Source organism: Trachypithecus francoisi, unplaced genomic scaffold (assembly GCF_009764315.1).
Source record: "Trachypithecus francoisi isolate TF-2019V2 unplaced genomic scaffold, Tfra_2.0 Lachesis_group5, whole genome shotgun sequence".
In the NCBI taxonomy this organism is placed as follows: Eukaryota; Metazoa; Chordata; class Mammalia; order Primates; family Cercopithecidae; genus Trachypithecus; species Trachypithecus francoisi.
The window spans coordinates 105431625-105458261 of NW_022681470.1; positions in this window are offsets into that span (position 1 = coordinate 105431625).

Here is a 26637-nt window from a genome sequence, read left to right on the forward strand (position 1 = left end):
ATCAGCTCTAAAGCTGACCTGTGGTTCTGTCTCCAAACAGCTAACTCAGACATCACCCTCTTGCAGCCAGCCGCACAGCCTGAGTTGGAGTTCTGGCCTCTCCTAGCAGTGAGTGACAGTGTTGGAGGGGCCTTGGACACATTGGGTAATTGCTAACTAAATATGAGCAGCTGGGGGAAGGTCTACTGGTCCACGGGAGAGCCAACGGGGCATTTCCTCTTCTGTTTTCTAGTCAGGGTAGAAAGCTAGAAAGAATCCTAAAACTCACTATCCAAGTCCCCATTGTGTGGGGACAGGGGCCTGTCCTGAAGCCTGGGCTGGAGGGTTTAGTCCGAAGCAGAAGCGGGGAGACGGCGTGAGAGGGTCCCTGCTAGCTTCACCAAGCCGGTGCTGTGCGGGATGAGGAAAATCAAGCCTGTCTTCCAGTGGGGCCCTGAGGTGGGAGGTGGGGGGCGCTGGAGGAGGGAGTGGCAGCTCCTTTATCAGCTGCCCCCAGCAGGGGCCCTTCTCCCAGTCACCGCAGACCAAAGCCAGCTCCTCCTGGGGACTCCAACCTGTCTGTTCAATGTTTGCCGTGTGCCTTTTCCTGCTGAGGCCACCCCCGGCACCAGCTCAGGCCTCAGAAGGACCACCTCACTGACAGAGCCCTGAGGGTGGGAAGGAAGCAAGCCCTCCGCACCCGGTCCCAGTCTCTCATCTGGGCACTAGCACACTCAGACGCCCAGGCCCCGTCCCTGTGCCAGAATGGCCTCTCGCGTTTCCCGGTAGGATGCCACTTTCCATGAGTGCACAGAAAGCCCCTGGGCTGAGCTCGGGGCCGAGCTCCAGGCTCTCTGAGCAGCTCTGAGCTGCACGCCAAGGAAGATCTTTCAGATGGGCGGGCTCTGGGATGTGGAACATGGCGTCCAGCCCTAGTGTCCACCCCACGCTCTAGGCACCCTGACTTCCCCCACCTTCTTACCTGAGTATCAGCTTACTTCCACCTGGGGACTGAATATGGGGCAGATTCCAGAAAAAGGAGGTTGGGGCATCAACACCAACACCAACTCTGCCAACGGAGCCAGCGCAGCTATTTGTCTTCAATGACAGACAGCAGGGGAAGCTCACAGGCTCTGCACCCCCGGCCCGGATGTAGGGATATTGCCCATTAGACAAAGGGAAGGCCTTGACTCCACAACTTACGTTTGTGAGCTTAACCTTTGGAAAAGGCCCAGGTTCTCCCACCAGGTACAGCTGCCGTTGACCTGGACAGTCCTGCAGGGTCTGAACTTCAGTGGAAACCCAGAAGGGGGTCACTGGCCCTGGAAGTCAAAGTTGCTCTGGGTGACAGGCAACCAAGACTAAGGGCAAACTTGAAACGTAAATGAGTTAAAGCCCACAAAAATAAGACAGTTTTAAATAACTAAACACTGTTTTCTCATTCTTCCCTTATCATCTGAGGACGTTTTAGGCAAATGAAGCTTTAGAGTTTTTCTCCTTTCATTGGGTTGACAATATTTAAAATGATATCCAGAGCTGTCTCATTTGCCTATTGCTCTAGGCTTACTGATCCTCAGGAGGTAAGACTGGATGGGTTAAAGTGGGCGGGCTCGAGGGCTGAGACTGTCCATCTCTCTGAGAGTGGAGGGCAGCATTTATCAGGGGCCTGTGGTCAGCCAAGCTCGGCTTGGGCTCTGTGGGAAGATAAAACCAACTGACCCAGATGGGCTCCTGTGGGGCCTGGATACTGTTGGGAAGATAAAACATATGAGCCTGATAAGAAAAAAAAAGCAAAATCCGGCAGAAGGAATGCAAGTGATTCCAATGCAATTGAATTAAGTGCAAACTCACTAGGAATGGGTGGGGGGTTTGATTGGAGAAGGGGTTATTCAGAGGTGGTTAACCACAGAAGATTGAGGAGGTGAACTCTAAGTTGGATTTGGAGGTAGAAGGGAGAAGTTAGGGGAAGCATTTGTTTTATATTTGGGTGTGGTGCGTGGGGGGTGTGGATAAGTGAAGTGTCTCTCACACACACACACACACACACACACACACACACACAGCTTTGAGTAGGAAGAGGGTCAAGAGGACCAGGTTGGCCTAGACAAGTCAGTCCTAGCTTAAAAAGTCACACTCAGGATTCCTGCAGTACCTCCGCCATACCCACCCCCACCCCCATGGGCACAGCACTCCCTCTTCTCTCCAACACAGGCCTGCTGCCTGGGGTGCCACGATCATTTCCATAGCAACCAATTGCTCTGTGACACAGACATAATTCTGACTCCAGGTAGGTTATGAACAGAAGAAACATATGAAACCACTAGTGACAGAGATCTAGTTTTCTAGTAAGTGTCCTGCTAATAAAGAAGAGAAAATGCACAAACTAGAAGATAAATGGAACAGGAATGAGTAAATGCTAAATTTTCCATGAGGCATCAGCTGTTTGCTAAAAACAATAGCAACCTAATAGGTTCAACAAGAATGGTGCTGGCAAGGACAGCCCAGAACAGCCTCTTTGTCAGTCTGCAGAGTAGGGGCGATGGCAGAACCCAGGGATGCACAGTGTCACGGTTGTGAGGCAGAAAGGAGATGCCTTAAATGCATCATCTCAATCCTGCACACGTGCCTAGTGCTTTTACTGGAAAGGCTGCACTGCTGCTGCTGTGAATCCAGCATGGCCTCGCCTTCATTCATTCATTCACTTATACATGCATGCATGCATACATTCAAGAACTCATCAGTGCTAGGTAGGTTACTAATTAGAAATAATTGGGAGAAAAGTCTGAATTACTAGGTATTTTAGAAGCAAAGCTTTCTTACTCTGAAGGCATGGCTGAGATGGTGCCTTCAGCAGGGAATCAGAGAGTCTGATCCAGTCTGAGTCTGCCACTCATGCTCTGTATGACCTTGTGCAAGCCACTTACCTGTCTTGGTCCTTATCTGGTAGATGAGGTAGCTGGTGATCTATGTGATGCTTCCAAATCTGTCTAGTTCAGAGGCCTGCTTTAAGTGTCTAAATGTTAGAGTGAGTTGATGTGTTGGGTGTTTTCATAGAGCAGAACCAAGCCGTTTACTCATTTACCATTTATTTCCACCTTCTGTTGATATTCATTGACCACTTACTCTGTGACAGTCACAGATCTAGGCATCAGAAATAAAGGTAAGACGTGACGGTGGCTTCAGGGTCCTCATGGCCAGGTTGGGGGATAGGCAGGCCCAGGCTCAGACCCACAGGGCACAAGCTGGTCTCCAAGTGCAGACAGAGCTCATCAGGTGTGGGGAAGAGCACTTCCACCTGTGGTCAAGAGCTCTCTCCACACCCTGGAGGGGGCTGGAAGGAAAGGCAGGAGGCAGACTCAGAGAGGAGGAGCTGCATGGAGAGGGGATGCTGAGGAAGCCCCACATGACCCAGGAAGCTCGTGGGGAGGAGGGGAGGAGAGAGATGCAGACAGGCCATGTGAGGGCCTGTGCTCTGACATCATGGTCATCCTTGTCAAAGATCTGGAGATTAACAGACCACACAGAAGAAGGGGCAATAAGTGAAGGGGAAAGAAAATAAGCAGAATCCCAGGAGGGAAGAGCATAAGGTCTGGGCTTTGTGTAGGTCTGGGCATATTTGCCTCCAGAGGAGATCCCAGTTGCTGCCTGGTGCTGTCATCACTAAGGCCTGGGGTGAGGCTAAGAGGGGGACACCTGGGGAAGAGTTGGGAGTGAGTGCCCGGACTTGGAAAAGACTAAGGGAACGTACTAGGCTGCCAGAAAGGCTGGAGCTTTCTGAACTCACCTGAACCTTCTAAGCTTTGGGCGGGCTGCTTTAGTCTGCCCTAAAACCGGCAGAGAGCTTAACGCGTGGTTTCAGTGCAGAGCAATGTTGGTCTTCTCTAAAACACCCAGAAAGATATGGGGAGTGAATTACAGACTGTGGTGCTAAGGGGAGTCTTAGCCAAAGAGACTACTTGCCTCTGAGTTTTCCATGCTTGTCTACTTAACAGAATCACGAGGACTCCCATAGCCTCTCCTAAAAATTAACCAGTTAATCATTCAACACACATTTTGCAGCAGCTACTTGGTATTATTTGTTATGCTACAAATTCTCAGGACTCAACAGAGGCATTGTTCATGTCCTTGAGGAGTTTATAGTACAGCTGGGAGTTTGCATATGCAAGTGAAAGTTTATATGCACTAAGTTATATCTATTAAGGGCTACACCAGGAGTGCAAGCAGAGAGGATTACAGAGGTAGAAAAGAGAGCGCGTGTGTGACCATACATAGTCTGTTGGGACTGGCTGATCAGGAAGTCTTCATGGAGAAGTTGGAATTTGTGTGGGTTTTGAGGACAGCTAGATGGAGAGAAAGAGGTCAGAACAAAGATGTGTTTCGGAGAGACCATGCTTTGCAGCAGCATTTAGTAGTTGCTACTTTTCTGAGAGGAAACCTGGGCACTAGCATGGAAAGAGGACATTTTCTTATAGTGGAAATACACTTCGATGTCAACCTCGACCCAAGTTTGAATCCTGGGTCTGCCATTTAGTAGCAGGTAGGCCTGAGCAAACTCCTTAACTTGCCCTATCTAAATTGCCCCATTTATAAATTGAGAGTGTGGATAATGTTTATCTCAAAAGGCTATTGGGAGGATAGAATTAATGTGACCACAGGTAAAACACTTCCAGGAATACTTATTCCTTCTCCCTTTCTTGGCCCATTAGGAAAGCTGCATTTGAGACCAAAGGGAATAATTATTCCAGAAGTCCTCTGAGTGCCCTTGTAGAAGTAGATAAACAGATTGATCAGTGAGAAAAAAAATATGTTCTCATCCAGACCGTGGGGTGAGTTAACCATGAATGCTTTTCTCCGGATGTTTGACTTCCTGAATCTTCCTTGAACAATGCCATCTCTGTCCTGGCACCCCTGGCAAGCAGTCCCATGTGAGCCAGGTTCTTGTCACATGTCCTTTTCCTGAAGTGAGTCACTGGAGAAGTGGGCTGTAGTCATAACCTTCACCAATTAAGGGAGGTGAATGTGGATTGGAATGAACACAAACACGGTGCAACTTGGTGCCTAATGTTGTTCCTTTCCATCAACGTTTTGCCCCAGGCCTTAACCTTGCAACTCAAAAAAGTAGGGAAGCATAATGAATGGGATAAACTGAATGACCGCTTGTAATCCACAAACAAAAGGCCTTTCAACAGCCCATGGTCCGAGGCTTTATCTATTCCAATCAAATCTAGCCAGTTGCAAACTGGAGAAAAAAATGGGTGATCCTAGTAAGAATTAGTTCAGAAGAAAATTGAAAAAGACATTTTGTTACCTCCGGGAAAGTGATAATGAACAAAGAAGGGAAAAATCTAAATAACTGATGCAAAGACATAGAACTGAAACTTTGAGAATTGGATGCATGTTTTCCCCCTTTAGTTGTATAAGCACAAATTAATTTTATGATGGCAAGCATAAAATTAAGATCAGCAGTGCACAAATCTATGTGTAACCTTCAAGATCTTTTATTTCCCCAAATTAGGTTGACTGATGGCGTCTTCACCCTGGGCAGCTACGGTGGTGGGACAGAAAATAATAGACTGGGATTGGGACAGGCTAAGTCCCACCCTTCACCCTGGCTGTGTGACCTTGGGCATACCACTCTTGCTTTTCTGGGACTGAGGAGTCTTCATCTGAAAAATGAATCATTTTTCTTGATAATGTACAGTTTTCTTTCAAATCCCTCCACCACCCCCCAGCCAAAGTTTTTATTTTTATGGCAACTCAGATCTTGAACCTTAAAAAAAAAAAAAAAATAAGGTAGAGAGGACAGCAATCCTTACCAGTGCCACTCTATCACCCTATACAGCTCCTCAAACACAAGCCCGGAAGGGGCTTCACTTTGGTGGAAGTCCTGGGCCTACGTTTGTATATTTAAGTGGAACCCAAATACTTGTTCCCAGAGTGGTGTCAATGGTCACCTCAACTTTTCAAATTCTGTCAGGCACAGCAGGTCATTGTGTGAGCTGTTCTCATTCACATCCAATTTCCATGGAGCCCCAGCTGTACTCTGCAATTTGGTTCTACCAACGCTCATCGCATGTTGCTGATATGGCAGGCACTAATATGAGATGCCGTGAGCAAGCAAGCATAGTCCAGCCCTGCGGAAGCTCGCACTATAGTAGGGAACACAGAAATACTTGTCATCTGAGCATAATGGAAGCAGAATGCCCTGTGACAACACTTAGGAGGGTGAGGGTCATTTTAACTTGGGCAAAGTTTCGTAGGGGAGGAGGCCTTTGTCCTGAGCGTTGTGAAATGGCTAGGATTTAGACAGGCTGAGACGAAGGAAGAGCATGCCAAGCAGATGGAAGAGCAGGAGGGAAGGCATGGCGGCAGAAGGGTTCCAGTCATATTTAAGGAGTGGCACTTGCTGGATCTCCAAGTGTCCAAGAGTGATGAACTTAGAAATTCAGGCAAAGGCCTTGTCATAGAAAGCCTTCAGGATTCTAAGGAATTTAGACTTTAGGGCAGAAAATGGGAAACCATGGACATTCTTGAGCAGGGATGTATCATGGTGGGACTTGTGCCTCAGGAAGAGAAATCTGTCAGCAGAAAGGCTTGGAGAGTGAAAGTAGAGGCAGAAAGAACAATGACGGCATTGTTACAAAAATCCAGACCAGTGGTCATAGAGGTCTGAAGTTCAGTGACGAGACCAAATTTGGAAAGGAGGGAAACTTTGGACAGGTGCTGTAGCAGCAACAGAATGGAGGCTCTGGGGCTGATGGGGCATGGGGATTAAATTCACACTGAGGCAGGAGAGTGTTGAGAGGGAATCCAGCCATCTTCTCTTCCTGGGTTCACAGGGTGGTGTATCCTCGGGGTTGTTGTACAGAAGTTCTCTGATGTCAAAAATGAGCAGGCTTAGGGAAATTGATCTACTTTGGTAGAGATTGTGTGTTATCCACCAATATCTATCTGCCTTACTTTATTAAAAATAGAACCCTTAATTTTTAGCTAGGCACATGCCTCCTACCCCTAGTTGGAATAAAGACATTTTTCAGTTTTTTTGCATCAGAGTGGGTTTGCATGAGTACACCTGGCCAGTGATTTATAATCAGAAGTGTCAGATTTTGGGAAAATATAAATTTTTGGTGGCCAAAAAATAGTATTTTTTGACGTATTGAACACTTGTTTTCTGCCTGGCAATGTTCTAAGCACTTAGATTCATCAAACACATCACCTCACAACTACACGAGGCAGCTACTCATAATACCCCCACTTGCAGACAGGGAAACTGGAAGCTAGAGATGAAGCAATTTGACCAATGTCATTCAGTTAGCACATAGAAGAGCTGCTACTTGAATCCATGTGTTTCTCATTGCAGAGCCCTTAACTACTACATTAGTTGCTCTTAGGGAGCTTAGTAAAATTTGCTTCCTCATAATCTCCCTCTTACCAGAATGTATTTCTTCTCTATGACACCAATTCCATACTTGATGCTTTATCTGAGAAAACCTTTATAAACAGACTGATACTTGCCCTTTCCCAGGTGACAATATTTTAAGTATGATAGGGGTTTTACAAGGATGTACTGATGAATCCACTGGAGGAAGGGTTAGGGGTGGAGAAAACTCTAATCTGTAGCCTTTATCAATTTCCATGGTGTAAATACTCCCACCATGACCAGTGTAGCTGGTAAATTTCCTGAATATTTGATGATTGCCTCCTGCCCAGCAGCTCCAGCACACCACTGGGCCGAGGGTTCTATTATAGTTAAGAGTACCCACGCTGGCTGGGAATTCTAGGAATCCATGGCCAGCCTGAGAGAGTTCTGACATGAGAAAGCCTTGCAGTCCCCTTCAAGGCATACCTGTTAGGAGGGTCCCCAGCTTCTTTTCCTCAGCAGTCTGGCCCAGGACAGGCTGAAGGTGGTGCTGTGGCCCACAGAGAGGCTGCAGACCTGGGCTCATGGCCCAGTCTTCCTCCTGAGGCTCCAGCGCCTCTTCTGGAAGCAGCGCTGTGACCAGCAGGTGGCAGCACTCTCACGTTCAACAGTCTGTGCCTCGGCAAAATGAGGGGCCTTTGTTCTGAGCCAGAGGCTGTGTCACCAAGAGAAAGGCCCTGAGGGGCCAGCTAATCAGCCTGTCCTTAGCTGACCTCCATCAACGTGAGCGAAGTGGAGAGTCTCTGGCAGCATGATACCATGAGAACAACCTTAGCAAACAGCAGAGACAGCACAGTCTCAATCCACCCCTGCCCATCTTGAAGGCCTGGCCTGGGGCCGCCTCATAAAAACAGGTGGAGCTCCATTCAGGAAGGGAGCTAAGTGCCAAGAGTGGCGCTTCCAGTGCTAAGAAGGAAACTCCTGCCTGCTCCCACCGCCAGCCATGCTGTGGTGCCACCTACCTTCTCTGCTGACTCCGTGGGTGCTCAGTTCCCACCAGGTGATCAGCTGTTCCAGCTTGCTCAGGACTGTCCTGGTTTTAGTACCGAAAGTCCTAGGTCCTGGGAAACTCCCTGTCCCCAGGCAGCAGGCCAGCTGGCCATCTGAACTCCTAGTCCCCGTCCGTGTGCAATGCCTGCCTGGCACACAGTAAGTACTTTCGATGGCGTTGTTGCTGCAGGAGAAGGCAAAGCGGAAGTCAGGTGGGACTGTAAAAGCTGACTGACCCCGATAGACAGGTTGGTTGGTTAGTTAATTGATATTGATTGATTAATTTATTTAGAGGCAGGGTCTTACTCTGTCACCCAGGCTGGAGTGAAGTGTCATGATCATGGCTTGCTATAACCTTGACCTCCTGGCTCAAGAGATCCTCCCACCTCAGCCTCCAAGTAGCCAGTACCACAAGCACATGCCACCATGCCTGGCTAATTAAAAAAAAAAAATGTTTGTAGAGATGGGGTCTCACTATCTTGCCCTGGCTGGTCTTGAACTCCTGAGCTCAAGTGATCCTCCTACCCCAGCCTCCCCAAAGTGCTGGGATTATGGGCGTAAGCCAACACACCCTGGCCTCATTCCATTGGTAAAAGGTACTCCCTTTGCTTTTGGTCAGAGGTAAGAGCTAGAATGTGTGAGGGGGAATCCTCAAAACAGTCCCTTTCTTCTCCAGCTTACCTCGTATCTTTGACCTCCCTCCCTCTTCCTTCTCTCTTACACTCGCCCGCCTGACTCAATAATCTCACCCTCTCCAGAGTCCAGTGGCAGAGAACTCCGTGTTCCAAGGAAGGGTGGAGCCTCTTAGAATGGGCAGGTGGCAGGGTTGGTAAAGAGGACATGCCAGAGGAGGGAATGAGGCAGGCCAGGAGGCACTTCAGCCACCTAGACATGGAGCAGCGGGATTTAGGCAGCCCAAAGATCTGTGCGAGGTTTCCTGGAGCCCTCCGACTTCTGCCCCCACATCCAAGCAGGGACGTGCACATTCCTCTCTCCTCCTCTAACTCAAGCCCCATTGTGCTGTGGCTTATCTGTTCACGTCACTGTTGACCCCTCCAGATGGTTCACTTGGACTCCCAGTGCCTAGCTTGGGGAGTCAGGCACGGCAAACACCACCCTGCGCTATGGCTTGAAGGAGGCCAGAAAGCTTTGCTTAAGCCAAGGCATGTGTGACAAACTTGCAAATCCTTCTTTCCTGCTCTGGGCATGGGGAGAAAAGGCAGACTTCTCGCTGTGGCCCTCAGGTTCTGCACAGACCGGCCCTTGTCAATTCTCCAGGCTTATCTTGTGCTGCGTTTCCCAGGACTCACTGTGGCCATCATCCTGGCCTTCTGCCAGGCCCTACTAATGCCATGCTCTCTCCCGCCTCAGAGTCTTCACTCAGGCTGTTCTCTCTGTCTGGCCAAGAATAGCAGGCAGGGTCTGGTTTAGACATGGTCATCTAAGAAGCCACTGTGAGCAAGGGAAAGTGAAGCTTTGATCTGGAGGATGTCAAGGGTCATGGCGTCCACCTGGGGAGGAGGTCTGCTCTGACCAGCACACTCCCTGTGGTGGCACCAGCTCTCTGTCACCCTGTTAGGAAGGAGTTAATGGGCACTTACAAAGGCAAACTTCTCATGGGCTTTCTGTTTTAAATTTTCTATATAACTGACCACTCCTCATATCAAACTATCATACTCAGCGGGTTTGTATTTTCATTCCACTGGTGACAAATTAATGCAGGCATAGCCCTATTCTGGATAAAAATTGACCATCCCGGTGAAATCCTGCTGACTCCTGTCTCTCAGCCAGCACTTGGATTTGGTGGAGACTGCATTAACCCCAGGGTCTCAACAGAGATTCCTTGGTCTTGGAGGTTTCTACTAAAAGGCCCAATCTTCCACCTTACAGAATACAGGCCAGAAGTTTGGGCTACCTCGGCTGCCAGACCATAGTAAATCAAAACTGAGTTTATTGAAGAAATACTGAGTTTATGACATGGAGTTTGCCAAGTAAGCCAAATCCTACACAGAGTGCACAGCAACTCTGGTTATTAAGATCTAGATAAAAACCCAGGCTGGCAACTAGAGTCCCAGCAACTCAGGAGGCTGAGGCAGGAGGATTGCTTGAACCCAGGAGTTCAAGACCAGTCTGAGCAACACAGCAAGACCCCATCTCTAGAAAACAAAAAAGTTCAAAGCTTTGAGGAGGTGGCAAAAGCCTTTATTGGTGTCAAATACTCCATCTCAAGAGCTACAGAAAGATCTTAACTCTTCCAGAGAGGCCATAGTCTCTGTGTAAGGCACTCTGTGTCAGCTCCATGAAGGACACCCGGGAGGTACACATGCACAGAGAAGAGCGGCACCTGCTCCCCTCCACCCTCGAAAGAGCCAGGCGACGATTCCTATGGAAAGTGCTACACCTCACCCAGCTGTGAGCAGCTTCTTCCGGGGTCCTTGGGGCTGGGGGAACCAAATCCCTAGGTTTGAATAGCATTTGGTATTTTCCAAGAGCCTGTGTCTACGTCTGCTTGCTTTTTGGGTTAGCTCCAGCCAATCCCTGTTACTTTTCACAGAGGAGGAAGTATCCAGCTACTGGGGAAAGTCCCAGGATCTAGGGCCTCGGGGCAGTTACAGGGATGTTGGGTTATGGCTGCTCTTTTCTTTCACCTGTTTGTCTAGAAATGCAAACTATTCAGGTTGCCAGTAGCAAAAAGGCCAACGTTGGGAAGCTAAGGCACGAATGTGGTGAAGGAGAGTTGGAGGAAAAGGCTCAAAGAACCTCTGTTCTGTTTTGGAGGAGGGGGTGACTTCAATCTTGCTCCTTCATTTCTACCTGGCTGAAGAGTCGCCTTGAATGACCTCACCCAACCCCCACCCAACCTGCTTATTCACCTACACTGACACCTGCCCTTCAGTAAGAAGCCCCACCCTCCCCAGAACACAAAGTTCTCCCCAGAGTCTGGCAGGAAGATCTGGGGTGTAAAGGGATGAGGGGAGGGCAGTCAGGGCTGGAAGTGAGCGGAAGAAAGGGACGGTTTTATTGCTTCTCTCTCGTACCCTGGCTCCTGCCATAGCTGAGGTAGCAGGTTTTAAAAATGAAATGAAAAGAGCTCTTGCTTGTTAGAGTTGGTCATCCTCTATAGGCCCCTTTGACTCGCCTCTCTCCTTCAATAACACCAACTCCTGCAGCAACATTTACTGTGTGCTCATGGGGGCCAGGCACTATGTGAGGCTTGGGGCTGGGAGTTGATGCTGTGTTGGGGTCAACAGTCAAGGGAACAGCTAAATTCCAGCACTGTGGAGTTTGGGCCACAGCGAGTGGTGGAAATATAAAAGCTCCCCTCTGAGAATTGGAAAGCATCATATTTTTAAATGACTGTTCCTGGAGTTTACCTTTCTTCTTGAAGGAACCCCAGATTCCTGTTCCCACGATGCCACCGCTGGAGTCTCAGCTCTGAGGTTGGGCAGGTGGGGGGCTGAGACTGTACCTTCTCTGTTTACTGAAGGTGTTCCTGTCTGTCTTACTGCCTATTCATTGCAGTCCCCACAGCTGAAAGTCAGTAGGCAGAACAGTTGACCCCACAGGACCCATTTCTTCAATGAAACAGCCTGTGGCCCAGACAAAAGCCCCTGCATGGATGGGTGGAACCTAGGATGCTCTGGTGAGCCCCTTGGACTCCATTCCTGTAGTGGCCACATTGGAATCAAGTCCATTCACTGATGGTCTTAATGTGGACAGAACATTGAATTCATTAATTGTAGATGTAAAAATATAATCAAACATTTCCATCTGTTTCATTAAAAACATAATCAAACATTTCTATCCATATCATTGAGTCCTATCCAACAATGAAAAGGAAAAAACTATTGATATATGCAACAACTTGGGTGGATCGCAAAGCAGTTATGAGGTGAACAAAGCCTATCTCAAAAGGTTACATACTGTATGACTTCATTTTGTAACTTTTTTAGGTGAAAAAATTCTAGAGATGAAACACAGGTTAGTGGTCAGGAAGGAGCAAGTGTGGCCACAGAGGACAGCGCAAAGTGTGGCTTGTGAATTGCATAGAGCTACACAGACACACACACACACACACACGAGTACTTGTGAAGTCTGAATGAGTCTGAGTTGTCCCAATGTCGGTTCCCTGGTTTTGATAATGTATTATAGTCATGCAAGCTGCTGCATTGGATTGGCCGAGTGAAGTGTCTGTGGGACTTGCTTGTCAATTTCTGATTGTGGTAATATACATAACATAAAATTTACTATTGTAACTATTTTTACAGGCACAGTTTGGTGACTTTAAATACATTCACATTATTATGCAACAAACGTGACCATCCATCTCCAGAACTTTATATATCTTCCCAAACTGAAAGTTCATACCAATTAAACAACTCCTCATTCCCCTCATCTCCCAGCCCCTGGCAGACACCATTCGAATTGCCATCTCTTTGAATTTGATTACTCTTGTAAGTGCCTCAACTAAATTGAATCACAGAGTTTTTGTCTTTGTGTGACTGGCTTATTTCTCTTAGCATAGTGTCTTCAGGGTTCATCCATGTCATAGAAATATATCAGAGTTTCTTTCCTTTTTAAGACTGAATACTATTCCATTATATGTATGTATAGTAGCCCACCCCCCCTTTTCCATAATTTTACTTTCCTTAGTTTCAATTACCCACAGTCAACAGCAATACAAAAATATTAAATGAAAAATTCCAGAAATAAACAGTTCATACCTTTTGAACTGTGAGTCGTTCTGAGAGGTATAAAAAAATCTTGCTCCATCCTGCTCAGGGCACGAACTCTCCCTTCGTCCAACGTGTCCATCTGTCTACACTCTCCACCCAGTAGTGACTTAATAGCCATCTTGGTTGTCAGGTTGTCTGCCCCAGTATTGCAGTGCTTGTGTTCAAGTAACCCTTAATTTACTTAGTAATGGCCGCAAAGCACAAGTGTAGTGATGCTGGCAACTCACATATGCCAAAGAGAAACCATAAAGTGCTTCCTTTAAGTGAAAAGGTGAAAATTCTTGACTTCAGGAAAGAAAGAAAATGGTATGCTGAGGCTGCTAAGATCTATAGTTAGGAGTGAATCTTCTATCTGTGAAATTGTGAAGGGGAAAAAAGAAATTCGTGCTAGTTTTGCTGTCACACCTCAAACCACAAGTTACGACCACAATACTGGTAAGTGTTTAGTTAAGCTGGAAAAAGCATACATACCTTCATACAATTTATGTAGGCGGAATATGTGAACAGAAACATGTTGCCACTGACAGCAGTTGGGTTCGGTACTATCCATAGTTTCAGGTATCCACTGGGGGATCTTGAAATGTATCCCCTCAGGATAAGGGCAGACCACTGTACCACATTTATCCATTTATCCATCAATGGACATTTGAGTTGTTTCCACCTTTTAGGTACCTTCTGTGGATTTACAATTCTTTCAAAATAAAATGTTAAAAAGTACAATCAGCAATGAAATCTATGAATTGGCTCACTCTTTCACCTACTGAGTATGTAAATTTGTGTTTGTTGTTGACCTGTTGACTTTTGTACAGTTCCCATCACAGAGATGATTTAAGCTTGGTGGGGCATACAGAACCTGACTTTTTCTTTTCTGCTTTTAAAGAAGCAACATGTATGATTGTTCAGAGGATAGTATGTGATGTTCAGTGAGCTTTAATTAACCTGGCCCATGACACTATGTACACGCTTAGATCGAGAAATAAGATCTCGATTTTATTTGAGGAAATTCAGAGCCCTCTTGCACTGACAGGTGATTTCAGGAGAGACAATGACATTAACATTGAGCCAGCTCCTGACTGTACAAAATATGAAGCCATTCTTTTTTTTTTTTTGAGACGGAGTCTCGCTCTGTCGCCAGGCTGGAGTGCAATGGCATGATCTTGGCTCACTGCAACCTCTGTCTCCCAGGTTCAAGTGATTCTCCTGCCTCAGCCTCCCGAGTAGCTGGGACTACAGGCACGTGCCACTATGCCCGGTTAATTTTTGTATTTTTAGTAGAGACGGGGTTTCACCATGTTGGCCAGGATTTCTAATGCAACCAGGTAAAAGTAATTAGGAGAAGGGAATGCTTGGCTTTGGAGGACTCATTTACATTGCAAAGTATTTTCCATTGGTGGCTTGGCTGGGCATTTCTCTGTCCAGCTGTATAATGGTCTCAAGACTGCAGAGCATATTCACGCACAGCATGGACACCACTTCATGTAGGGGCACTGGACTACCTAGAGTTGGAGGAAGGGACCCTTTGAGTAAGCATAACCTCCTCCTGGGAACTGCATGGCGGTGGGCCTGCAGGTGGGGAGGAGAGGGTGGGCGCTCACAGGGCAAGACAGAGGCTCAGCAAAAAGAATGTGTATTGTGGCTGATGCCACTGTCACCTTTCCAAACTTGTTTCTGAAAGGCATCTCATGGAGAGGGGATGCTGACAGGGATGACACAGTCCCAGCTCCAGAAACACCATCAGCTGAACACAGGGGTTTTTCATTTCTGTGTTTTTTTATGGAGGTTTAGGGGCTTAGTAAACCCCTAAGTAAACCTCTTTATGTGTATTTTTTTTTCTGGGGATAAACCCCATACCTTTTCTCAAATCTTCGAGGTCCATGGCCTCTCAATATGTAGAACCTTATGCTAATAACTGCTCCTGGGAGACCTCAGGAACTGACTTGACCCACCTTCCTACCAATGTCGCCATGGACAGAAGGAAGTCCCTAAATGTGCTCAAGCCTGTCTGATCCAGCTCCTGTGGGAGTCCGTGTTCCTCTCTTCACCCTGTCCTTCCCTTGTTCTTCTCTTCCTTCCCTGTCCGTCTTTGGCTTTGCCACCTCTCTTCCCTTCCCATTGTTTTTCCTCCCCCTTCCTAGGTTCTCACATCACTTTCCTGTTTGCCTCTCCTGCAATATGGATTTGACATATTAATCATTACAGCAAGCGCTAAAATTCCACTGTGCTTCATTAATCTGGAGGAAAATACTATGTCAGCTGGTAAGTGCTGTAGGGTATGCTCATACGTTTTTCCCAGGGTCCAGGAGAGTGGAAATTTATCCGTTTCTATGAGTAACAAAACAGCAGGCCATATGGAAGGCCACAGTGAGCACGGGTGATGGATGGACACAGGGAGGGTGGGAATGTGGATGGGCACTAGTCCTTGAAGGCATTAAGTCACCCATCACGGACCCTCACAGACCCTGGGCCGTTCAAGAACTCTAGTCAGAGAGATTGAGTTGTAAAATCCTATTAGGATTGCCAAGACCAGAACAGTGTGACTTTAATAAGGTTAAAGTTTGGCATTTTTATGGCTTTTATTATGATAAGGTTTTCAGTCACATGACAGGGAAAGAGCTAGAGAGGGTCCGTCCAAACATAGCCGGTCAGACCTCAAGGTGTGGCCAGGCATGGCCTCCTGCCAGCTCCCAGCTCCCCAGGGGTTCCTCATGCTGCAGTGCCGGCTTTCTAGTTGCAGTTTCTGCCCTGCACGTGGAGAAAGCCTGCTCCTATCTCTGGCCTCTGGGACTAATTGGGGAAATGAATTCAGGCAGCTATTTTCAGACAGAAAGAGCCCTTGGCTGACTTAGAAGCAAATGCCCCATTCTTTGGCCAAAGGTGTCACCCTGACCTTGGTCAGTAATTAGGCCATCAGCCACAATGAGAGCAGAAGAGATTGTTCCACTCCCAAAGAACTGAGGGGGTTCGATGCTTTGGTTAATACCCTCCAGCCTAGAATACATACTCTATTGTCCATCTGGATCTGTCCGTCCTTCAAACATCCGCTCCTCTGGGAGACCTTTCCTAATTTCATCCTCCCTTTCTGGCCCTAGGAAGAGTTCACCGCTTCTCACTCCTATGGAGCTTAGGCCATACTTCTCAAGCAGCAGCTCTTTCAGCGCTGTGAGTTCCTTGAGAAAGTGCCTTTAGCCCCACTAGACCCGTAGCTCTCCATTCACGATTCACCTGTGCCTTGTTTTTCTTCAAATACTCAGCCCATAGTAGGGTGCCTAACACACAGTAGCTGTCCATAAATGTTGACTGAGAGAAAAATTTAGCTGGAGACACATCCCTTCCACTGGGAAGAGGGCTTAAATGTCATGTCCTCCATGCTTGGATCATCTTTGCCCATGAAGAACAGGAGAAAGTTTAATTTCTAAATAGGTTACTAGTTTCTCGAAGTTGGAATTTGCATGGGTTCATGTATCTATCACATCTACCATTATGTGTCCACTAGTGTAAATTTCAAATGCATTAACAGTCTCATCTATGTCCATTGTGTCATAGTGTTGACTTATTTAGAAAATTCTTTATTCAAACTGGACAATTCAAACCAACACCATCAATTATATACCTACCCTGTGTCACAGCCAGCACTAGGCCATTCAGAAATACAGAATTAAGAAGTCCCTGTCCACAAGGAGCAGAGTCTGGTAGCCAAAGAGATATAGTCAAGTGTTAAGTGCATATGAGGTCATGGTTTGCATGCTGGCTGTGTGCTGCCATGCAGGCACACAAAGATAAGGGCACAGCATGTTCCCTTGAGAAGTTTATGGTCCAGCTGAGGAGCTGAGCCATTCACTAATGAAAAACCCCAAATCACAGCTGAGTATGTACCAGGTATACAGAGACCCCTTAGACCACAGCTCCCAGGATCATGGTGGGTAGCCCCTCTCTGGACCCGCAGATGTGTGAGAACCACCAACGGGAGAAGGGCTTGGCCCTTCCTATTGCTTGGAGTCTGATGGACTCCACAGGCCACTGTGTTTTGGTGCAGAACTGGAGTTTTTCTTATGGACCTGAGACTGATCTGAACCATCAGTGCTGCTATGGAGTAGAATTGACTCTTCAGCTAGGCCCTGGGAGACCCCCCGCCACCGTCAGGGCTCCTTGGATGAGGGATGCCCAGGCCTGGGATTGACCTCCCAAGGTTATTTTGGACTGTAATGGGCCCTGCTTCCAGCACACCCTCGGCTCAGAACAAGGCCAGAACTGCACTGGATGCTACAGGAGGCAGGAGCATTGGTGGATGACCTTCAGAAGTAGGCAGTGCTGCTTAATGGGGAGGAATCGCCCCCACTTCACCTCCACAGCTCATCTCATAAGCTCTGCAACTGGAGACGAGGGACCAGTAGAACTCGGAGGATGGCAGCGTGACACTGGAACTGGCCTCCCACGCTGCTCTGACTGGCTTTCCCCGAGTACTCGAGATGTGAGAAGACAGCCAAAGTCACCAGCAAGGGGTTGGGGGCTGAAAATTGTTCCCTGTGCTTGACCAAGGGCCAAGGAACAAAGTAGCAGGGTCCAAGGAGGCACCTCTCTCACATGGAGCAGAATCAGGCTCTGTAAGAATAAGCGTTCTCAGTTGGAGGCCCTCCCTGCCAGGGGGAGGGCGATGCTGCTCCCGGCCACCACAGTTCTCTCAGCTGAGCCAAGAAGCAATTCTCCTTTGCCCCTGGCCACTCCTCACTCGTGAATGGGGAGCGTGACTCACATCTGTGGGGAGGGCAGGCGCAGTTAGGTGAGCCTCATTCAAATGCCAGGCAGACGCAAATAGCACGCTTTCCTATGAATAGCTTCCCCAGCTGTTCTGCGGGAGGCTGAGTGCGTCCTTATTCAAAGTACATTTGCCCTGTTCTTATTTATGAGCCGCATCAAGAACCATGGGCTGCCTACCTTTGGCCCCTCAAGGCCAGCTTTGTGTTCTTTGTTCCCTAAAGTCTCACCCAAGTGAAATATTAACTGCTGGTGGGACAAAAGGGCCTGGCACCTCTGAAGGCAGGGCTGGTGAAGAAGGATGCCTGGAGGGGGTGTTGTTCCCTGACCTGGAATTTTCCATTCCCCTTGTGCTCACATGACCAGAGCAGTGTTTTCTTCAAGTCACAACATGAAGATGGCTGCCAGGGTGGCTGGTGCTAAAAAACCGGATAGTGGTGGCCATGGCTGTTAATGGCACCATCATCACTGATGATAATAATCTCAGTGGCACAGCGTGATGGAAGCTGTTAGGCCTGAGTGCCAGGAGGCCAGGGTCCTGGCCATGGTACTGCTTCCACAGCAGCCTGGAGAACCTTGGGGAAGCCACTAGATGCCTTGGCCCTCTACCCTTCAGCTGTAACACGGGGAGGCTGGGAACACATAGGTCCGTTCCTGCTCTGACAGTCACTGCGTTTATGAACTGCATTGATAGCTGGTCACAGCAGCTGTATTGTTTTATCTGTGAGGAGTTATTAGGGTGCACCCTCTACTACCTTTGTACCTTTCTTCTCCTTCTTTCCGTCTGCCTCACTGTTTCTTGGCCTCATTCCCTTTATCTTACTTCCTTCATCTTTATCTTCAGGCTGAGGACTTCTAAGCTAGACTACACACTGATTATCTTTTGAATCAAGAGGGCCCACCTCTGCCACTTGCTAGTTCTGCCACTTCCTAGCTATGTGACCTAAGCCAAATTATTTTGTTTCTCTGCATATCAATTTCTTCATCTATAGAAAGGGAATCGGGTTAGGCACTTCATAGTGCCTTGTATATGAAGGCTCCATGGATAGAAGGCATGACATTTTTGTTTGTTTGTTTGTTTGTTTGTTTGTTTTTTGAGATGGAGTCTCGCTTTGTCGCCCAGGCTGGAGTGCAGTGGCCGGATCTCAGCTCACTGCAAGCTCCGCCTCCTGGGTTTACATCATTCTCCTGCCTCAGCCTCCCGAGTAGCTGGGACTACAGGTGCCAGCCACCTCTCCCGGCTAGTTTTTTGTATTTTTTAGTAGAGACGGGGTTTCACCGGGTTAGCCAGGATGGTCTCGATCTCCTGACCTCGTGATCCGCCCGCCTCGGCCTCCCAAAGTGCTGGGATTATAGGCTTGAGCCACTGCGCCCGGCCGGCATGACATGTTTAACATGTGAAAGTTGGCATACATAAAGAACTCATCCTTCTTCCTGGAGACCTCCTTCTGTCTCTGTTTCTGTTACCAGGGATACTGTCCTCTAAATTACTGGGGTTTGGGCTTGATGTCAGCTTGCCTTTTTTGTCACCTTGTTCCCTGCAGTACGTGTCTCCAGAAGCCTTCCTTTCCATTCCTGTGAGGTCTGACAGTTGTGGGCAGAAGGCCTGCACGTCCAGGGCAGAGCAGGGGCCTTCACCGTCTGCTGAGGTGGGGGTACTGCCTTTGGGAATCACTGGAAGTTTTACTTACACAGGGAATTTGCCTGGGAGTGGTGAAGGAATTGGTTTAAATCATTGTTGACTGACCAGGATTTCCTGAAGGTGAATGTGGACCTCATTGACTGGGTCAAACAGACCTGAGTACACTTTCTTGGACTTGCTGCTGACCTCCTTACTGTCTAGAGTCTACCTGGTGCGTTCCTGTTCCCTGCACACTGCAGGTTGTATATGAGGATGTCTTTCAGGGTGACACTGGCTTGAAAGTTAAGGGAGGCAGCCAGGTGCAGTGGCTCACGCCTGTAATCCCAGCACTTTGGGAGGCTGAGGCAGGCAGATCCCTTGAGGCCAGGAGTTCTAGACCAGGCTGGCCAACATGGTAAAATCCCATTTCTATGGGTGTGGGAGCCTGCACTTGTAATTCAAGCTACTTGGGAGGCTGAGGCATGAAAATCGCTTCAACCCGGGAAGTGGAGGTTGCAGTGAGCTGAGATCATGCCACTGCACTCCAGCTTGGATGACAGAGCAAGACTTGTCTCAAAAAAAAAAAAAAAAAAAAGAGAAGAAAAGAAAAAGAAAGAAAGAAAAGTTAAGGGAGGCAGGTACTTCCAGAATAGCCCATATTACTCTTTGGGAAAAAATTTTTTTAATTGCTTCCTCTGGAAGATGTTGCTCTGTGGGCACATAGCTTAGTGGAATATAAGCTGGGTTTCAGTACCCACTTGCCCCCTTAGTGCAGAGCCTTTGTGCAAGGTACAACCTGCCCAATCTTAAGTGAGACCTTAACTCCCATTCCAGACCCTGGCACTCACTCATTAGATTCCAAGTTCCATGAGGACAGGGTCCATGTCTCCTTCATCAGTGAGGCCCCAAGGCCTAGCAAAGGGCCTGGCACAATGCAGATGCTCAAGAAATATTGCTGGATGTTGAATGTATGGATGAATGAATGAATAATGCCTTATAGCTAGGAATGCCTGGTGTAATTGGTGTCAAAGAACTCTGAGGGCAATAAAGTGGGGCAGTTAAAAGCATGTACTTTGGAATCAGAAAAGACTGAGTTTGGATTTTGCCCTACCTCTTAATAGATGTATGATCTTAACTGAGCCTGACTTCCTTCATCTTTAAAATAGGGGTATAATAACACCTAACCCATTAGTGTTATAATGAGGCTTCGATGAAATGATATATGTAAAGCACATATATTAGTGTTTGGCCAATGGTAAAGTTGTAAATGATGCCTCCTGGAGAGCACTATGGATAGCATTTCCCCGGGGGCCTCCCCATCCAAACTGCTTTAGGGTTCCCATACCAAGTAGCCTTTCCAGTCATTCTCAGTGTGCATCTCGGATATGGAGTGAGGTGGCTTGCGGCTGCAGTGATTTGTTTGCTCTTGGCACCCATCCACATAAACTAACTGGGGCTCCAAAACCCATTAGGCACTCAAGCATTCAGTGCTTCATGCATTTCCCAGAAAATGCTTGATTTCTGTTGGTTAGATTACAAATATCTCCCACGATTTACTGCTTCCCATTAGTGTACCCCTAGTTGCTCTTTTTCTTGGTTTTGGAGACCTGCCACCATCGTTTAGCTGATCTCATGCTATCAGCAAAGGCAAGGAAAACAATAGCTTCTCTACAGGACTTTGCCCTCCCACAGGCTCAGGGGCCACAGATCCTACATGCTGGGCTAGAAAATGCATGGCCCCAGCTTCTGAAGATGTTCAGTTGAGAAATATAATACAGGCACACACTCACTGTTGCTGCATCTGTGTTTTTGAAGCCCACAGCAGTAGTCCAGCTGAGAGCACATCAGGAGTCTATCCTTCAGCAGTGCTGCAAGTGGGAATTTGTGAAAGGCTCTGCTGAGGAGCTGAAGAAAAGTTGCTAAATCAATTCAGACTGGAGGGGGAGAAGTGGGAGAGGATTTTTCTATCACTGGTTGCATACGTCCTTGGGGACTTAAAGATGATCTTGACTTTTTTGAGCCTGAAAGTTTGCTATTTTAAAACATCAATATTGGCCCATGCTAATTCATCAAGAGATCAGGTGACTTTGCAGGGGTGGGCAGGTGAGGGGGAAGTAGGGTGTGGTAGAGGGGAATGTTTATGGAATAATGAAATGGACACAGGATGGGGGATGGTGGGGGCTCAAAAATGTAGGTTTAATCTCTGTTTTGTCCATCAGTGGTTCTGTGATCAGTTGATGTGACTTACCAGCCAGGGCCTCTGTTCCTCTATCTGTCCTATAGGAGCAACACAGGGATGTGCAGAAATTATTTCAGGCCATAGATTTGAGGCCGTGTGCAGCACACAGAGGGTGGGAAGCCACTGCCCCTGCAGTTGGCCAGTGCAGGCAGTATTGGTTCTATAGCCTCTGCAGGGCCCAGGGGATGCTTCTGAAAAAGGGAAACAGAAAAGAGAGCTGTAGAAGATTCAGAGCCTTATTCCAGGGAGGTGCTCTCCTCTTGATGATTCAGCCAGGGAGCTTGTCCTTCCTGCCCAGATGACAGGATTTCATGGCAGGCATTAAAAAGCTTCTTCCATTATAAAGCAAGTCAGTTGTGGGTAGAAGGGAAGGGAGGAGGGAGACAGAGCAGGCTCTAGAGAACATGCAGCCCTAGTGTTGATGTTGGGTGAGATGGCATGGAAGCACAGGGATGGGGAGGTATAGAATGCTCAGACTGCTAGAGGAAGAGGGGAAGGCAAAACGGGAAAGGAAAGTGAATCAGGGAAGCAGAGTGAGCCCTAAGGATACACAGCTGAGCCCTGGTGATAGGTGACATCCAGCTCCTGCAGAGAGAGTCTGAGTTTCCCCTGTAATCTGTGTACTAGGAAAGCAGAGCTCACAGGGTGGGGGCCCCCAGGGCTGGGAGCTGTGGGGGCAGGCTGAAAAAACTGATCAATCAAAATAATTTATATTTTAATAAATAAAAATTAATGCAGTGAATCATGATGCACGAAAAAAGTTAAATAAAGACAGAATGTGATCCTGCAACTTGTATGACCTGGTCTCACTCATCTCACCCTAGTCCGAGCCCTGTTGGCTTTTACCTCAGCAACTGAGCAACTTTTTGATGAAATCTTTCCTATTCAAGTCATATTTCTCAGAGACCCTACCCATGGTATCTTAGTCCATTTTGTGTTGCTAGAACAGAATAGCACAGAGTGGGTAATTTATTTTAAAAAAAAAAAGAAATTTATTTCTCACAATTTTGGAGGCTGGAAAGTCCACTATCAAGGTGCTGGCATCTTGTGAGGGCCTTCTTGCTGTGTCATCCCATGGCAGACAGTGGAAGAGCAAGAGGATGTGAGAGAGGGAGAGGAAGGGGGCAGAATTCATCCTTTAATGAGGAACCTACTCCTGCAATAACTCATCCACTCCCCCAATAACAGCATTAGTCCAGAACCCTAATGACCTAATCACCTCTCAAAGGTTCTACATCTCAACACTGTTGCATTGGAGATTAAATTTCCAACACATGAATTTTGGAGGACACATTCAAACCATAGCATGTAGTAACTTCAAAATGATTTACTCTTTACTGGGATAATACCATTAGTGACTCCAAGTAATCCTCTGATATTTTCTTGTTAAAGAAATTAAGTATACATAACATTTACACCCATTTTATCCCTGTTGGGGACAGGGACAGTCCACGGCTCCCAGGAATATGCATGCTGGGTAAAAAAGGTGCACTTTAAATATTGGAAAGAGGATGCTACATGATTGGATACATTGAAATATTGACTTGAACTTAATTGTTTGCAAATGGTTTTATTTGTATATGTTCAGTTTCTTGCCTCCTCATCAACCAGATATTAAAGGTTAGGGGCATTCATTCATTTGTGCATTCAGCAAACATTTATTAAGCCTCTACTATGTGCCGAGCATTTCCTTGGTGCAGGGAATACAGAGGTAAATGACACAGGCCCTGATCTAGAAGTGCTCAAAGACTGATGGGGGAGATACTTGAAGGACAGTGAGGGTGATGAGGATGATGTTCAAGGATTTTCACAGGATGTCTCAGTGCACAGGGGTTGAATATATAATAATACAGAGAGGGCTCCCTAGCCTGTAGGGATGTGTGGGCACTAGAACTTAGCTAAGGGAGGAGAGGAAGGAAATATTTCAGGCAAAGGCAACTAAATGTGTCAGGCAATGACTTCCTAGTACAGTCAGGGTGCCAAGGGATAAAGCGGCCAGGGGCCATGCCATCAGCACACCCCCTACAGGCCACTCCCAATAAATCTACATCCATTTAAAAATACTAGGCCTAATATGCCGGCTGACTGGATGCCATTTGTGAGTGTATGTGCAGCACCCTGCCTTTCCCGCCCACAGCATTTATCACACTGCCTGAGGCTGCCAGCATCCTTGTTAGTGTCTCCCATTGGGCTGGTAGCTCATGATGTAGGGATGGTTCTGTCTTGCCCACTATTGTAATACCAGTGAGCAGCACAGTGTGTAGTTCCAGTAAGTGCTCAATAAAACATGTGTTCAATGAATGAATGAATGAATAAATAAATAAATAAATAAATGGAGGTAAAAGCACCAAGTTCAAGGACTCCCAAGTCACTTAGCACCTAGATTCATTTATATTCCTTTTATGTCCTTTAAATATTATCTAATGTGTAGACTCTGGATGTAGCCAGTGTCCAATACACAATTTTAATGAATTATGATCCATTGACTGGGAACACTAGACGCATGGGCTAGGCCTTATCTAAGATCTGGGAGACCTCTCATCTTCTCTCTCCTGCCAACAGAGTCCATATGACAATCATTACTTGTGGGATGAACCTACGAGGTTAATAATTATATTCTTCTCAACATGACAAACTGCCATTGTCTTTTATGTTTAGCTTTCAAAATAAAACTTCGAGGAATTAAGAACAAAATTATACAATCATAGATAACATCAATGCAATAATTAAAGGGTAGGTTAAAAATTCTCTACTTCAATATTTTCTAACCATTCCAAGCAGCTAAGTAATAGATATTTTAATGAGGCAAATGTATTATTTATTAGTTTGTAACATTCAGGGTTGACAATACCACAGTCTAGAGAAGTGCAACCTTAAGGCAGAGATGATGAAAAGAATCCATAATTTTTAAATCCTAGGACTTCCATTTTCTTTTCATAAATCCTTGGCAAGTTACTTATTCTCTCTGAGCATTTCTTCATTTGTAAAATGGAAACAGTAATACCTGGCCTACTTACCTTAACCAGAGCTATTGTGGAGATCAGATGACACAATGAAAGTCAACATATTTTACAAACCACAAAGTGCTATACTAGTATGAAGAATTATTATTAGTTATTTGCTGGATCATATTCTTACAAAAAAGAAATGTGAATAGTAATCATACAAGATTCAAAATTGCTAGATTTCTAGGGACATGGCGTGGTAGATAAAGTGCCTTTCCGCAACCCTTCTTTTTCCACCAACCCAGACCTAAAGACTAAAGAGTTGGGAAAATTGATAGTCTTCTAGAAACTTTGTTTAGTAAACCAAGTAAATCAAGACAGTATAGCTATTTGAAGACTTGGAAACACTCAAAACTCTGTCAAGGTAATTTTGCTATAATCTTAAGCAAACAGGCCTGAATGTGATTGCCCGTTAGAAAGCAGGAACCAATGTCTTCTGTTTTACTTTCCCAAGTCAACTGTGAGGTGGCAATGTGCCTCACGTGTGTTCTACAGGGAACTCACACCAAAATTACCTGTATACTGGGGAGAGGACATTGTATATTGGGGAGAAGGGAAGGAGGGTGTTGTTAAGATACACATTTCTGGGCCCCACACCCCAGAACCATGAATCAGAATCACTGGTGATGAGGGCTAGAAGTCTGAACTTTCAATACATACCCCAGGTTTCACAACAACTACTTTTTAGAGTCTGTCTGATGCCGATCCACCTGGGGGCATCTCTTCATCTTAAGGCTAAAACAACTTTGGAAAGATTTCAGAGAGGAAATAAATAATTTAGGGAAAAAGGACTTCATCATAAAAAAATTAAATATGTATAGGATTGACTGTATGCAGTCATGATTGTGGTTTATAAATATTTGAAAGGTTCAAATTCAAATGATAGAATCTAAATGTTTTATTCAGGTACCAGACGGCATAAGTAGGGATAATGATGAAATGACATAAGCAAAGAGAACTGGGGCCAGATATCAAGGAAAACATCCTCACAGTGTTAAAAAAAAAGTTATAGAATCATTTCAAATGGTCAAGTTAACCAAAATATTAGTCCATTTAGTGGAAAAAACCAGTTGGGCAGCAGTTGAAAAAACAACCAGTTGAGTGGTTAAATTCTCTCTCTCTCTCTGTCTTTTAAACTATTGTTTTGATGTCTGAGGCTTTCTGATCCTAAGTCATAGAAATCTAATTTTTACTTCATAAGTAAATACATAACTCATGAAAAATGTTTTGGATAGGAAGTGCCTGCTAGTCCTAGCTAAGACCTAGGTTTAGGAGAAGCAGAAAGTAAGCATAAAACTGCCTGGAGCGCCATTACTTCCCCTTCTGGGAAGAGTGTGACATTCACTGAGAACTATGTGCCATGCTCTGTCTCATTTAATTTGCCCAGCCTTGTCAAGTAGATGTCATTTCCATTTCATGGATGAGGAAAGTCAGGCTTAAAGAGTACAAGTTAGTAGGAAATGAAAAACCTGAAATTTGAACCCTCATCCGTATAACACCAAAATCCCTGCTTTTTCTCCTCAAGCAAGTACGGGGTACAAAACACTGTAGTCACCACTGGTATCTTCTTTCTGTATCTAAAGATTGCCAAAGTGAGCTAACAAGTAATGACTCATACACATGATCAAACTCTTTCCAGAGTGGGAAGCTCTGTGAGAAATTACTGTGTTTTTCTCAGTATCCTGCTATTGTCCACAAAAACTTGCTATTTTTGAATGCTAGCAAGGACAGAGTTAATGGGGTGGCCTATGGAAGGGAATCCACTTTGGGCAGTCTTCCGGGCTGAAAGGAGGTCACAGACCCAGGAGCATAATAATGGAAATATGTCCCTCCCCATTACCACTCCTCCCTCCTTTTCTCTTCACCATCATCTTCCTCTTCTTCCTCCACTAACG